This window comes from Capricornis sumatraensis, chromosome 7 (genome assembly GCF_032405125.1).
Source record: "Capricornis sumatraensis isolate serow.1 chromosome 7, serow.2, whole genome shotgun sequence".
Taxonomy (NCBI): domain Eukaryota; kingdom Metazoa; phylum Chordata; class Mammalia; order Artiodactyla; family Bovidae; genus Capricornis; species Capricornis sumatraensis.
The window spans coordinates 30,571,368-30,584,703 of NC_091075.1; positions in this window are offsets into that span (position 1 = coordinate 30,571,368).

Here is a 13,336-nt window from a genome sequence, read left to right on the forward strand (position 1 = left end):
ATAACATCCCCATGCCTACATTTGCCAATTTTTGAGATTTATTTGTTCAGTTTTCTATTTTTCCAGCTGCATGCCAAAGTTACTTTTAAAAATTATGGTAGTTTTTAAAAATTTTGCCAACTGTTTCCATCACCAAATATAAATGAAGAGCCTTGGTTGTCATCTGATTTGGAGAATAATGCCCTTTCCAATCCTCCACCCTTCCACTGTAGAAGTTAGAAACTTCAGTGCCACCAGCCTCCATGTAACTGCACAACTTCAGTCAGCAGGAGCCCTGGAATTTTCCTATGCAATGCAGTCCACTCTGTCTTGTATGTCTACCATTATCTGTTTTAGGATCATCATGGCTAGTTTCCTAATGCCTTTTATCACTATTTTTATACCTGCAGTACAGAAGCAGAGACTTTTCAGGTCATCTTTTTTCCCTGTATGACTTTGATTATATCTCTTTTCTGAATAAATCTACCCCATTCCCAAGTCCTAAATTATAAAAGTTATTCAAGATCTGGACATTTGTCAGTGAACATTTCTTCAAATATTACCACTTTCTAACTCCTGATGATATCTACTTTTGTAATTCCTAAATGAATTTCTGTTTTTAAGCTGCTCACTTTATTCATCATTTTTTAAAATTTCTCCCTTATTATTTTGAAATCTTTATATCTATTCATTTCAGATAAATTCCTCAGTTTTATCTTGCAGTTTGTTTTCCTAAGAATTTAAACAATTTATTGTATATATCTTATTTTAACAATGGTATATTTTTTCCTTCTAAGAATTTTGGTAGTTTATAAAAATTATCTAGGATGTTTTTTATATTTTATCATTTTATCTTATAAAGATATTGATTCATTATTACATGTCATTAATGTTTTAGTATACTATATGTTATTTGAGTAATTTATGTTATGCAAATATTTGAGGATTATGGTCCCTGTGATTCTCACTGTAGGTGTTGGTTTCCCTTATTAATTTCCTTTGTGAAGCTCTTCTTCAGTAGGATTTATCAGTAGTTTTCTTGTGACCTGAGCTACCTGTGTTTGATTTTACCAAGCAGCTCAGCGCTATCAGTAGTGCAGGACCATCTTTTATGGTTTTCCCTGAAAAAAATTAGGAAAGTAAAAGTTGGAAGTTTAGGAAGTACTGGTCACTTCAGACATAAAGCATGTAAGGTACAGAGCATGGCTATGAATTCTCACTGACTTAATTTTCTGCACTGGGATCCTGTGAGCGACCAACGTTTCCCTTTGTAAGTATGTGTACCATTGTACAAATTATGTTTTCTCACTTTATACATTTAGTAGTTTAATATTAATATTTTAACTCTTCAAATGCTTTTTGTTTAAATGTCTAGGTTTCTCAATTCAAATTTGTGCATTTCAGAGGTTAAGTAAGTCTTACCTCCGAACCTCATGTGACAGAGCTAATGAAATAATGTGGCCACCACTTCAACTTCTCTAGCCCCTCCCCATGTTTTGTCAGAGGTTTCATAAAGAGCCCTCACTTTTGTTTTCAATTCCTTCTGCACTTCCTGCATTTGGTGATTTATTTATTATTAGTATTATTATTTATAATTCGAATCTCAGCTTTCAATAGTGAATTTGTTGTGAATAGTTATCTTAAACATTAGTGTTTGGAAAGTCTGCACTTCATCAGCTGCATTTTTGGAATGTGAGGTCAAATGAATTGTTAGCTAACTAATTTTCTTGAAGATTTATAAATATGTCAAAGAATCACAGTCTATTAACAAAAAAGTTAAGGTTGAAAACACAAACCCTTACTTTGACAATTTTAACAGTGACAATGATGTACTCTCAGCTCCTTAAAACATTTAGAAGCCTGTAGCCAAATTCAGACTTAAATTGAAGAAAGTAGGGAAAACCACTAGACCATTCAGGTATGACCTAAATCAAATCCCTTATGATTATACAGTGGAAGTGAGAAATAGATTTAAGGGACTAGATCTGATACAGTGCCTGATGAACTATGGATGAGGTTTGTGACACTGTACAGGAGACACGAATCAAGACCATCCCCATGGAAAAGAAATGCAAAAAAGCAAAATGGCTGTCTGGGGAGGCCTTACAAATAGCTGTGAAAATAAGAGAAATGAAAAGCAAAGGAGAAAAGGAAAGATATAAGCATCTGAATGCAGAGTTCCAAAGAATAGCAAGAAGAGATAAGGAAGCCTTTCTCAGTGATCAGTGGAAAGAAATAGAGGAAAAGAACAGAATGGGAAAGACTAGAGATCTCTTTAAGAAAATTAGAGATACCAAGGGAATATTTCATGCAAAGACGGGCTCAGTAAAGGACAGAAATGGTATGGACCTAACCGAAGCAGAAAATATTAAGAAGAGGTGGCAAGAATAGACTGAAGAACTGTACAAAAAAGATCTTCATGACCAAGATAATCACAATGGTATGACCACTCACCTAGAGCCAGACATCCTGGAATGTGAAGTCAAATGGGCCTTAGAAAGCATCACTACGAACAAAGCTAGTGGAGGTGATGGAATTCCAGTGGACCTATTTCGAATCCTGAAAGATGATGCTGTGAAAGTGCTGCACTCAATATGCCAGCAAATTTGGAAAATTCAGCAGTGGCCACAGGACTGGAAAAGGTCAGTTTTCATTCCAATTCCAAAGAAAGGCAATGCCAAGGAATGCTCACACTGCTGCATGATTGTACTCATCTCACATGTTAGTTAAGTAATGTTCCAAATTCTCCAAGCCAGTCTTCAGCAATATAGGAACCATGAACTCCCTGATGTTCAAGCTGGATTTAGAAAAGGCAGAGGAACCACAGATCAAATTGCCAACATCCACTGGATCATCGAAAAAGCAAGAGAATTCCAGAAAAACATCTATTTCTGCTTTATTGACTATGTCAAAGCCTTTGACTGTATGGGTCACAATAAACTGTGGAAAATTCTAAAAGAGATGGAAATACCAGACCACCTGACCTGCCTCTTGAGAAACCTATATGCAGGTCAGAAAGCAACAGTTAGAACTGGACAGGGAAAAACAGACTGGTTCCAAATAGGAAAAGGAGCATGTCAAGGCTGTATATTGTCACCCTGCTTATTTAACTTCTATGCAGAGTACATCATAAGAAATGCTGGACTGGAAGAAACACAAGCTGGAATCAAGATTGCCGGGAGAAATCTCAATAACCTCAGATATGCAGATGACACCGCCCTTATGGAAGAAAGTGAAGAGGAACTAAAAAGCCTCTTGATGAAAGTGAAAGAGAAGAGTGAAAAAGTTGGCTTAAAGCTCAACATTCAGAAAACTAAAATCATGGCATCCGGTCCCATCACTTCATGGGAAATAGATGGGGAAACAGTGTCAGACTTTATTTTTTTGGGCTCCAAAATCACTGCAGATGGTGACTGCAGCGATGAAATTAAAAGACGCTTACTCCTTGGAAGGAAAGTTATGACCAACCTAGATAGCATGTTGAAAAGCAGAGACATTACTTTGCTAACAAAGGTTCATCTAGTCAAGGATATGGTTTTTCCACTGGTCATGTATGGATGTGAGAGTTGGACTATGAAGAAAGCTGAGTGCTGCAGAATTGATGCTTTTTAGCTGTGGTGTGGAGAAGACTCTTGAGAGTCCCTTGGACTGCAAGGAGATCCAAGCAGTCCATTCTAAAGGAGATCGGTCCTGGGTGTTCTTTGGAAGGAATGATGCTAAAGCTGAAACTCCAGTACTTTGGCCACCTCATGTGAAGAGTTGACTCATTGGAAAAGACTCTTCTTCTGGGAGTGACTGGGGGCAGGAGGAGGAGGGGACGACAGAGAATGAGATGGCTGAAACTCGATGGTCGTGAGTTTGAGTGAACTCCAGGAGTTGGTGGTGGACAGGGAGGCCTAGCATCCTGCAATTCATGGGGTCGCAAAGAGTCGGACATGACTGAAGGACTGAACTGAGGCAAACTTAATTATGGAAAAAGTTGTTAATAAACAGCATATGCTCTTTTTAATTTGCTTAGAAGTACAAAGAAAATTTTCTATATAGAATTATCTTAGCCAATAGAGTCAATATTTAAGTGATAAAATTATGAAACAATTAGCTGATTTTTATTTTGAAAACAAAAGGGGAAAAGTTTGTGTATTCATAACTTTGGTTAAATTACTAACCTCCCTGTGCTTTATTGTTCAAAACTTTAAACGAAAATGAGAATTATGCGTATTTCATTGGTATATTCTGAGGACTACATAAATTCCACACAATTAGAACAGTCCCTAACACAGCACAAAATAAATGTTTCCTATTGTTCTATTGTTACCATTATCTGTTTTGGTAATGTAGAGCTGGATAAAGAATAATTGTAAATTTACATGATATTTCATTTTATGTGTCAAGGTCACTGTTCACAGGGTATCCTGATATTTGGCTAAACTTTTTTGTATGTGTCTGTAAAAATGTTTTTGGTGAAATTAGTACTCTAATGGATGGGCTCAGTAGGGCAATTTGCCCTGCCCAGTATGGCTGGGCATCATCTAATTACCTGTTGGCCTGAAAATAACAAGAATCTGAAGGAAGAAAAAATTCAACCTTTCCTGCCTGATTGCTTAAACTGTGACATTGATCTTTTGCTCTCTGTGTTCCTTGATCTTAGGCCTTCAGATCTGAACTGGATTCTCAAGGAAACTAATAAACACCAATAATAGTAACCAATAGTCTATTTCAACCCTGTTAAATCTTCAATTGCTAAAATTCAAGTCCAGATGAATTAAAGAAAATCAGTTAGAGTCACAAAGTAAACTAATTAGGATTAAAACTATAGAGTTGCCCAGGTCTTAGGTGTTTGGAAATTTAGTCCATTGTATTGTGAGTATTGTTAGCTGTGATTTAATGTGAGTAAAACTTTACTGAAAAGATAAAAGTGTTCTTTCCACCAAACAATTAAATATTTGGCTATTATTTTTCTGAAAAGAAAATTATTCTTTCAGGTTTAAAAAGCCCTTTAAACTTATTTCCCTGAGATTTAAATGTGTAGTGAAATAAATGTATAAATTGAGAAGGCACTGGTGATTCAAATGTAAGGAAGTTAACAGTCTTGAGTTCACAGAAGTTGCAGTTGTAGAGTGATGGACAATTAGCCTTTACAGTGTGATTTTGTGATTTGCTATGATAACTGAACTGTGAAGGTTGCTGTGAGGGCTCCTAACCTTACCCCATAGGTCAGGCCTGATAGGCTCAAAGGTACATTAATTGTGTGTGTATGAGTGCATGTGTGTACGTGTGTGTGTAGGGAGAGGATGCATGCATGAAAAAGAGAGTGTTTAATATGTAGCTTGGTAACTATAGTTAATAATACTGAATTACATATTTGAAAGTTTCTCAGAGAGTAGATCTTAAAATTTCTCATCCCAAGGGGAAAATAATCATAACTGGAAATTGACTGTTTACTAGACTTATCATGCTCAGTTCAGTTCAGTCGCTCAGTCGTGTCTGACTCTTTGCGACCCCATCGACTGCAGCATGCCAGGCTTCCCTGTCCATCACCAACTTCTGGAGCTTGCTCAAACTCATGTCCAGTGAGTCGGTCATACCATCCAACCATCCCATTCTCCTCCTGCCTTCAATCTTTCCTAGCATCAGGGGCTTTTTCAATGAGTCAGTTCTTTGCATCATCATTGCACAATGTATACACATATCAAAGCATGATGTTGTACACGTGAAACTAACATAATGTTTTATATCTATCTGATCTCAATCAAAGAGAGAAGGGAGGGAAAGAGAGAGATTATTAGGCAATTTTAGAAGTTCAAGGAAGATATCTCCAAGTAGTGACTGCTAAGCTAACACTGGGAATATTATGCAATGATGAGAACAGCATATTTCTATGGATCTGTCTTTAAACAGCAAGAGTGTGGATTGTATAGCAGACTGTCCTTTATATTAAGCCAGAGTTATGTTGGTTGTCCTGATAGGAAGACAGCAGGGGTTTCTTTTAGGTGAGCCAAGTAAGGATTACAGCCCCAAAGCAACCTGAGTACAGGAATAAGGACAGCAACCAAGTTCAATATTCCTGTCTGGAAAATTTCTTGGACAGAGTTGGGCTGGGCTACTATCCATGGGGCCACAAAGAGTCAGACACAACTGAGTCCACACACAGATCCTTTTAGGTTGAGGTAACAAAGAAACTGTGAAATGAGGATCAGGTGAACTAATTAAACTCTTCAGTTAGATAGCAACTGCAAAGAATATTCTTTATAGCTTACAAATTACTGTGCTATATGACTTTTTTCTAAACATAGTCCTAATACGCAGATGGAAATTGTAGTTACACATGTCATCGTTAACTATCACATTTTCCTCAAATATGATGAATTTATAGAACACACTAAAGAATACACTGTGGTAAAAAGGGGTTGTACAACTTTTACTGGTCTGTCTGAAACCTGGTCTTCAGCAAACACTGTGGTATTTCTTCTACTCATTCCCCTAACACTCATCTCATTTCATAAAGCCAAAGGTATTCACTAAACAACCATCACTTTTCTCTGTATTCTTGATGATTCCACTTTCTGTTTTCAGTGAAAACAGAGCTGAAAGGGATGGTGAATTTTGTATGAAGTTAAATGGGATGACTAACCAAATGCATGTACCATTACTTTAGAGTGTAACAAATGAGCTTCCACTTTTATAATCTTTGAGCTTATTTTGGAACAGGTGTTTATGTTTGAGTCTGTCTATTTGTCTTTGTGCTAAATTTCAAAAGAATGTGTCTCCTTTTTCTTTCCATATTCAGTGTGTCACTTTGGAATGTGCCGTCATTGCAACACAGTCTGTTTATTTTTAGAAGTAGCAACCTGTTTTGAGCTTTTGAATTTTTATCACAATATATTATGAAATGCTTGTCTTTCAACTTTAAAAATATGAGATTATTGCCAAAATGTAAAATCTGCCCCTCAGGTTAAATTTGTCATAAAAGCTATAATTGAAGGGCTAGTTATGGTTGAAGTAGCCTCAGGAGAGATTATATCCTAAGTAGTATACAATAGCCTTCAGGGATTCATAAAAAGAATGACTCAGTAGAAGAAGGGAAACACAAAGGTGTCTGAGAAAACTAGTTGTAGAGGTGGGAGGAAAGCAAGACAGTGTCACATCAGTTTCAAAAAGAAAAGACTGTTTCAAAAACAAAGGAACATTAAAGTGTTGATGGCTGATAGGGATCAAGCAAGTGGGGTATGGAAGAAGTTACCAGTTTCTAAACATTGTCATAGGGATGAAGGACCAATAGCAAGAGGATCAAATGAAATATTCAAAAATTTTTTAAAGCCATATTAAGTCAGAGAACTGCTGAATATAGCCATCAGTTCAGTTCAGTTCAGTCTCTCCGTCGTGTCCAACTCTTTGTGACCCCATGAACCATAGTACACCAGGCCTCTCTGTCCATCACCAAATCCCGGAGTTTACCCAAACCCATATCCATTGTGTTGGTGATGCCATCCAACCATCTCATCCTGTCGTCCCCTTCTCCTCCTGCCCTCAATCTTTCCCAGCATTAGTCTTTTCAAATGAGTCAGCTTTGCACATTAGTTGGCCAACGTATTGGAGTTTCAGCTTCAACATCAGTCTCTCCAAAGAACACCCAGGACTGATCTCCTTTAGGATAGACTGGATGGATCTTCTTGCATTCCCAGGGACTCAAGAGTCTTCTCCAGCACCACAGTTCAAAAGCATCAATTCTTTTGCACTCAGCTTTCTTTATAGCCATGGAACATTGTAAAAGAATGCACACAGCCAATATAGTGTAGAATGGACAAGCATTTCTAACACGTATTTAATCCCTTTTTCAAACAGTCTGGTTGTGTGGAAAAATAGAGAACTATGATTGAGGGAACTGGTGGGGTCCAAGAAACTGGATGTGTTTAAAGGCTGATGGAAAGACTCAAGGGAGAAGAAGAGGTTGCAAAGCAAGAGTAATGAAATAGTTGATGGTGTAAGGGCCCTGAAAAAGAATGAAGGTACTTCCCAGCACCTGTAGAAACTGGCTTGAGGCACATGTACTGCTCCTCTCTTACAGTAACAGCAGGGGAAGATAAAAGATAATTTTAATAATTTTGAACTGCACTTCTGTCATAAGATTTCTATTTCTTTCTTTCTTTTTTTTTGTTAGATGCAAAGTCATCTGAAGGGTCTAATGGAAGCTGATGATTGTTAGTTAACAGTTGACCCAGTCTACTTCTTTTATAATTATAACCAACCATCCTCAGCTTCTTAGAATCATAGCTGGCTAGAGTAGGTGTTTGGTTTCATTGAAAGTTATGGTTTTTGCCCAAGCAAGTGTAATTTATAAAAAGATGAAGAATCAAGGTAGTTTGGGATAGTATTTAAGAATGTTTTTTTTTTTTTAAATATGCTCATAGGAATGTAGTCCAAATATGTTTAGAATGGAATAAAAAGGGATATTTCTTGAGAATTCACCTGAAATAATGGGGTCTTCCCTTGTGGCTCAGCTGGTACAGAATCCACCTGCAATGCCAGAGACCTGGGTTTGATCCCTGGGTTGCAAAGGTCCCCTGGAGAAGGGAATGGCTACCTACTCCAGTATTCTGGCCTGGAGAATTCCATGGGCTGTATAGTCCCCGGGGCAGCAAAGAGTCAGACACAACTGAGCGACTTTCACTTTCGCTTTCAATGGGATCAGTCACTGAAAGCTTCCATCAAGATGAATGAATCCATAGGATCATCATTGAACAAGAATGTTGAAAGGAAGGAAGTTGTAATCAGAGATTGTGATTCTTGAGTTTGTGATGAAGGTATAGCAATTTTGAGTGATGACAACATTCAAGCTGAGGTTGTGAGTGTTCAAAGGTATTGATGGTGAGGAAGGGATTAATGATAGTAGTTTATATTTACTGATGACTTATCATAAACCAGGGAGTATTTTATTGACTGTTTTTTGTTTTTTCTCTCAACAGTTGTAAAATGAGTTATTATACCAACCCTATTTTACAGACGAGGAAGTTATGTCACTAAACAGTTTAGTAACTTGCCTTGAGATCAAAGTTACCTGCTTTAGAAAGCAAGTGGGCAGGCAGCCTACACAGCCCATGTTTTTGCACCTGACCTACACCACTTCTTTGAAATGCCTGTCATTGTGGATGCTAAAGTCATCCAACATATTGGTGTTTGTGGTAGAAGAAAAGACTATAGTCAACGTGCTAAACTTTTCAGTGAATAAGGGAAAGTGGCCCCAATTCAGGTGACAGTCTAGAAAAGAGCTGCCGAGTTGGCAAGGAATGAACTGCAATTAGGCAGTTTTGATGAAAGCAATGATATATAAAGTCTGGAAGAGATTATGTGGATCTAAGAGGGGCACATCCTTAATACCTGGCCTTATGAGAATGAGGATAAGAGTATATACCTATCACATATTTGAGATAGTTCTAGAAAAGAAAAAAGAACATTTTCAAGGAAGATCTACGTATCCATATCAGTTAAAACAGACAAGTGGAACAAATACAAATGTGGTTGAAGAGGCTTAGTTGATGTTACAGGGTTGGTTAAAAAGACAGAGATCCAGATATCTCTGTGGAAGAGTTTGAAAGGTAAGCAAAGGAAATAGTTTGGGTAAATGAAGTATAATGTGTTATGAGAAGATAGTGTGCAAGAAGATTAAACATTAGGATTGATTATACTTTGTTCAACGACCAATGAAAACAGACCTCAACATTCTCTTTGAAATGTATAGCTACTGAATTTAAAAGCAAAAATGCTTAGCTTATATTGATGGGTGAATGTAGGAAATTGTAGACCTCAGACTATTGATTAGTAGAGACTGTCTGGAGCACTTTGCCAGTTAAGATTTTAAGGTCACATCCTAACACAGCTGGAAGGAGCAGTGACTGGATAGATGGCTCTACTGGGGACACAGAGAGAGGCAGGGGAGAATACATAAGTGTACTTGCTGACCCAGGTTCAGAATTTATCTGGCAATCACACCTTCCATAAAAGTAGTCATTGTGGTGATAAAATATTTAACAAAGGGACTACTTATATGCTTTCCTAGAGAAATGTCTCTATAGGAACCTGCCTTGAAATACAGGGCACACTGGTTTGATTTCTGGCCCAAGAACATCCCACATGCTGTGGGCACCTAAACCTCTGCACCACAACTACTGAGCCCATGCTTTGGAGCCCATGCACCCCAGACCTGGTGCTCTGCAACAAATAAATACACCACAACAAAAAGCCCACACATCGCAACTAGAGAGTATCCCAGATTGCCACAACTAGAGAAACTCCTCGTGCAGCAATGACAACCCAGCACAGCCAAAATGAAACAATTTAAATTTTAAAAATTTTAAATTTTTTAAATTAAAAAAAATAAAATATTAGTTGACAAATATTGAAGACACTGTTGATAGAAGTAATAGGAAATGATGGAATTAAGAGATATTAAATCACTCAAAGGGTTATAAGAGCAGGAAGTATTAAAGATGCTAGATTTGAAGGGTCAAGGCAAAGAAGTATTACCAGAACCCAGGACTGGCCTGCGTGACTCTAGCTGTGCCAACAGAAAAAATAATAGAGTGACTGGTATTTTAAAGTCCCAGTAGATTCCTTAAAAAATTGCAAATAGAACTACCTTATGACCCAGCAATCCCACCGCTGGGCATACACACCGAGGAAACCAGAATTGAAAGAGACACATGTACCCCAATGTTCATCGCAGCACTGTTTATAATAGCCAGGACATGGAAACAACCTAGATGTCCATTAGCAGAAGAATGGATAAGAAAGCTGTGGTACATATACACAATGGAGTATTACTCAGCTGTTAAAAAGAATTCATTTGAATCAGTTCTGATGAGATGGATGAAACTGGAGCCAATTATACAGAGTGAAGTAAGCCAGAAAGAAAAACACCAATACAGTATACTAACACATATATATGGAATTTAGAAAGATGGCAATGACGACCCTGTATGCAAGACAGCAAAAAAGACACAGCTGTGTATAATGGACTTTTGGACTCAGAGGGAGAGGGAGAGGGTGGGATGATTTGGGAGAATGGCATTGTAACATGTATACTATCATGGAAGAATCGAATCGCCAGTCTATGTCTGACGCAGGATACAGCATGCTTGGGGCTGGTGCACGGGGATGACCCAGAGAGATGTTATGGGGAGGGAGGTGGGAGGGGGGTTCATGTTTAGGAACGCATGTAAAAATTAAAGATTTTAAATTTTTTTTAAAAAAATTAAAAATAAATAAATAAATAAAGTCCCAGTAGAAAGAGAGCTGGGTAAAAGAACACCCTGACCTTTCTTTCCCATGATACTACAAACTTCTGCTAGTGCCCTTCTTGGGAAGCTAAAACACATGAGACCCTGAAAATGACATTCATCAGCGTCAATCTCCTGGAGCAAAATCATAAGGCAGATAATGATCTCGAAAGACTAATGGTAAAATTCTCCCACAAAGATGATGTGGTGATGCTCAGGGCTGCCACATATGGTCGTGCCAGTTGTGCACGGCACATTCCCGTGCAGTACCATTCCTGCTGGCAGTAGGCATGAGTACCGTTTATGTAGCTGCTTATTTAGAATTGCACTTATGTCTATGCTTTATAGGCTTTGAATTCACAACAAGATTGTGATTTGTCTTTTCCTTATAATAGCAAAATTCAAACTGAAGGGGATATAGAAGAGAAAATACCTTTCTGAGTTCTTAGTTGAAACCTCTTTCACAAAAGATAGCTTAATAAGAGAAAAACAAGTTTATTAATATACATACCTCATTTATTCTTGAGTGATAACCAGGGGAAATGTGTTATTCCTGTAGTGGATTAAATTTAGACTCACATGCCATCTTAATAGGGAAAGGGGAGAGAGGATGTAGGCTTCCTAGGACAGAGTAATGATTTTTAGGAAAGATGGAGAGGCCCTTAGAAGAATAGATGAGAGTTATGATAGTTTGTGATAGTTTGTCTGGTTGTGGTGTTGACTTGTCACTTACTCTCCTGTGATAAGAGTCAGTATTCCTTGCTTGATGAAACTCCTAGGAAGGGGATTTATGGCAATTGAATTCTTTTTGGAGGATTTGCCTTTAGACAGATAAGGGAAATCCAGAAAAAGCCTCTCCCTGCATCTGCTGATTTCAAATGCCTACAGCTCAAAATAATCAATATAACCAAAGCAGCAAGTATTAGGGTGCTGTGTCCTGAACTCATACAGTTATATTTCGAGGTGACACATTCTGTTACACTTCAGAGGATTCTAGAATATCATAATATGGAGTAATAGCATCGGTCACAGGTTGAGATTTAATGAACAAGTAATGTCTGTTAAGTGTGACACAGCTGTTACACAAGATATACTCATAGAAATGCCTATTTCTTTCTTATTGTTTGTTCATATATCAGTAACACATGATTTCATGTAACCTCCAGCTGGAACTCCAGCAAATATTTTATTTTCTAGTTATGACATATGAAACAGACCAAAAAATTCTCAATAAAGTTCTAGCTTTGAGAAATTTAATTCAAGAAGTCTAGACTTAAGAGTATTGAATGGAAAACATGGATGATACATTGATATTGTCATCACTGTTATTATGTTAGTGTCTTCCAAGTGAATTTTAGGTACTTCTAATAGAATCATTATTATAAATGATATGACACGTTTTCCTTTAGTAACTCAACCAAAAGAAGTTTGGGAGAAGTGAGAAACTAATGAAGTGGTAAAATGGTGTCCTTGGCTATTCAATCAAGTTTAGAAACATATTTTGAATATATATGTAAATTTAAGGAAAAATTAAAATTAATTTTAATATTAATAAACTTGCATAGTGTTTAGTTTTTATAGGTATCCAGATTTAAATAGTATCCTTTAGGTTGTTTAAATTCTGGTATATAAACCTTATATTTACAAAGTAACATAAAGTAGCCACTGACAAATCAGAAATACTGTAAAAGAGACCAGGGATGAATTTATCTAGTTGTCCATATTTTAATTCAACAATATCACTTTACTTAAAGAAGAGTCAGGACTGCTAAGAACAAATTAAATTTTATCATATATTCACCTTATTGTCCACAGAAAAAATCTTGTTAGGGCATGTAGCAAGTTTTAGTATCAAAATGTATGGCAAAAAGACAGAAAGAGAAGTGTTAGGATGAGAAAGGAAAAGCTAATATGCACAGCATGAAGAAACTTTACCAAAGTTTTTTGTTCACTTAGCTCCATTGCACATTATGTAAATATGTGATAAGGCACTTAAATACTGTTTGAACTACATAATGCAATATTTTAAAACATTACCTAATAGGAAAATTGTAGAATATGCTTTTTTAAATTAATTGTCATGT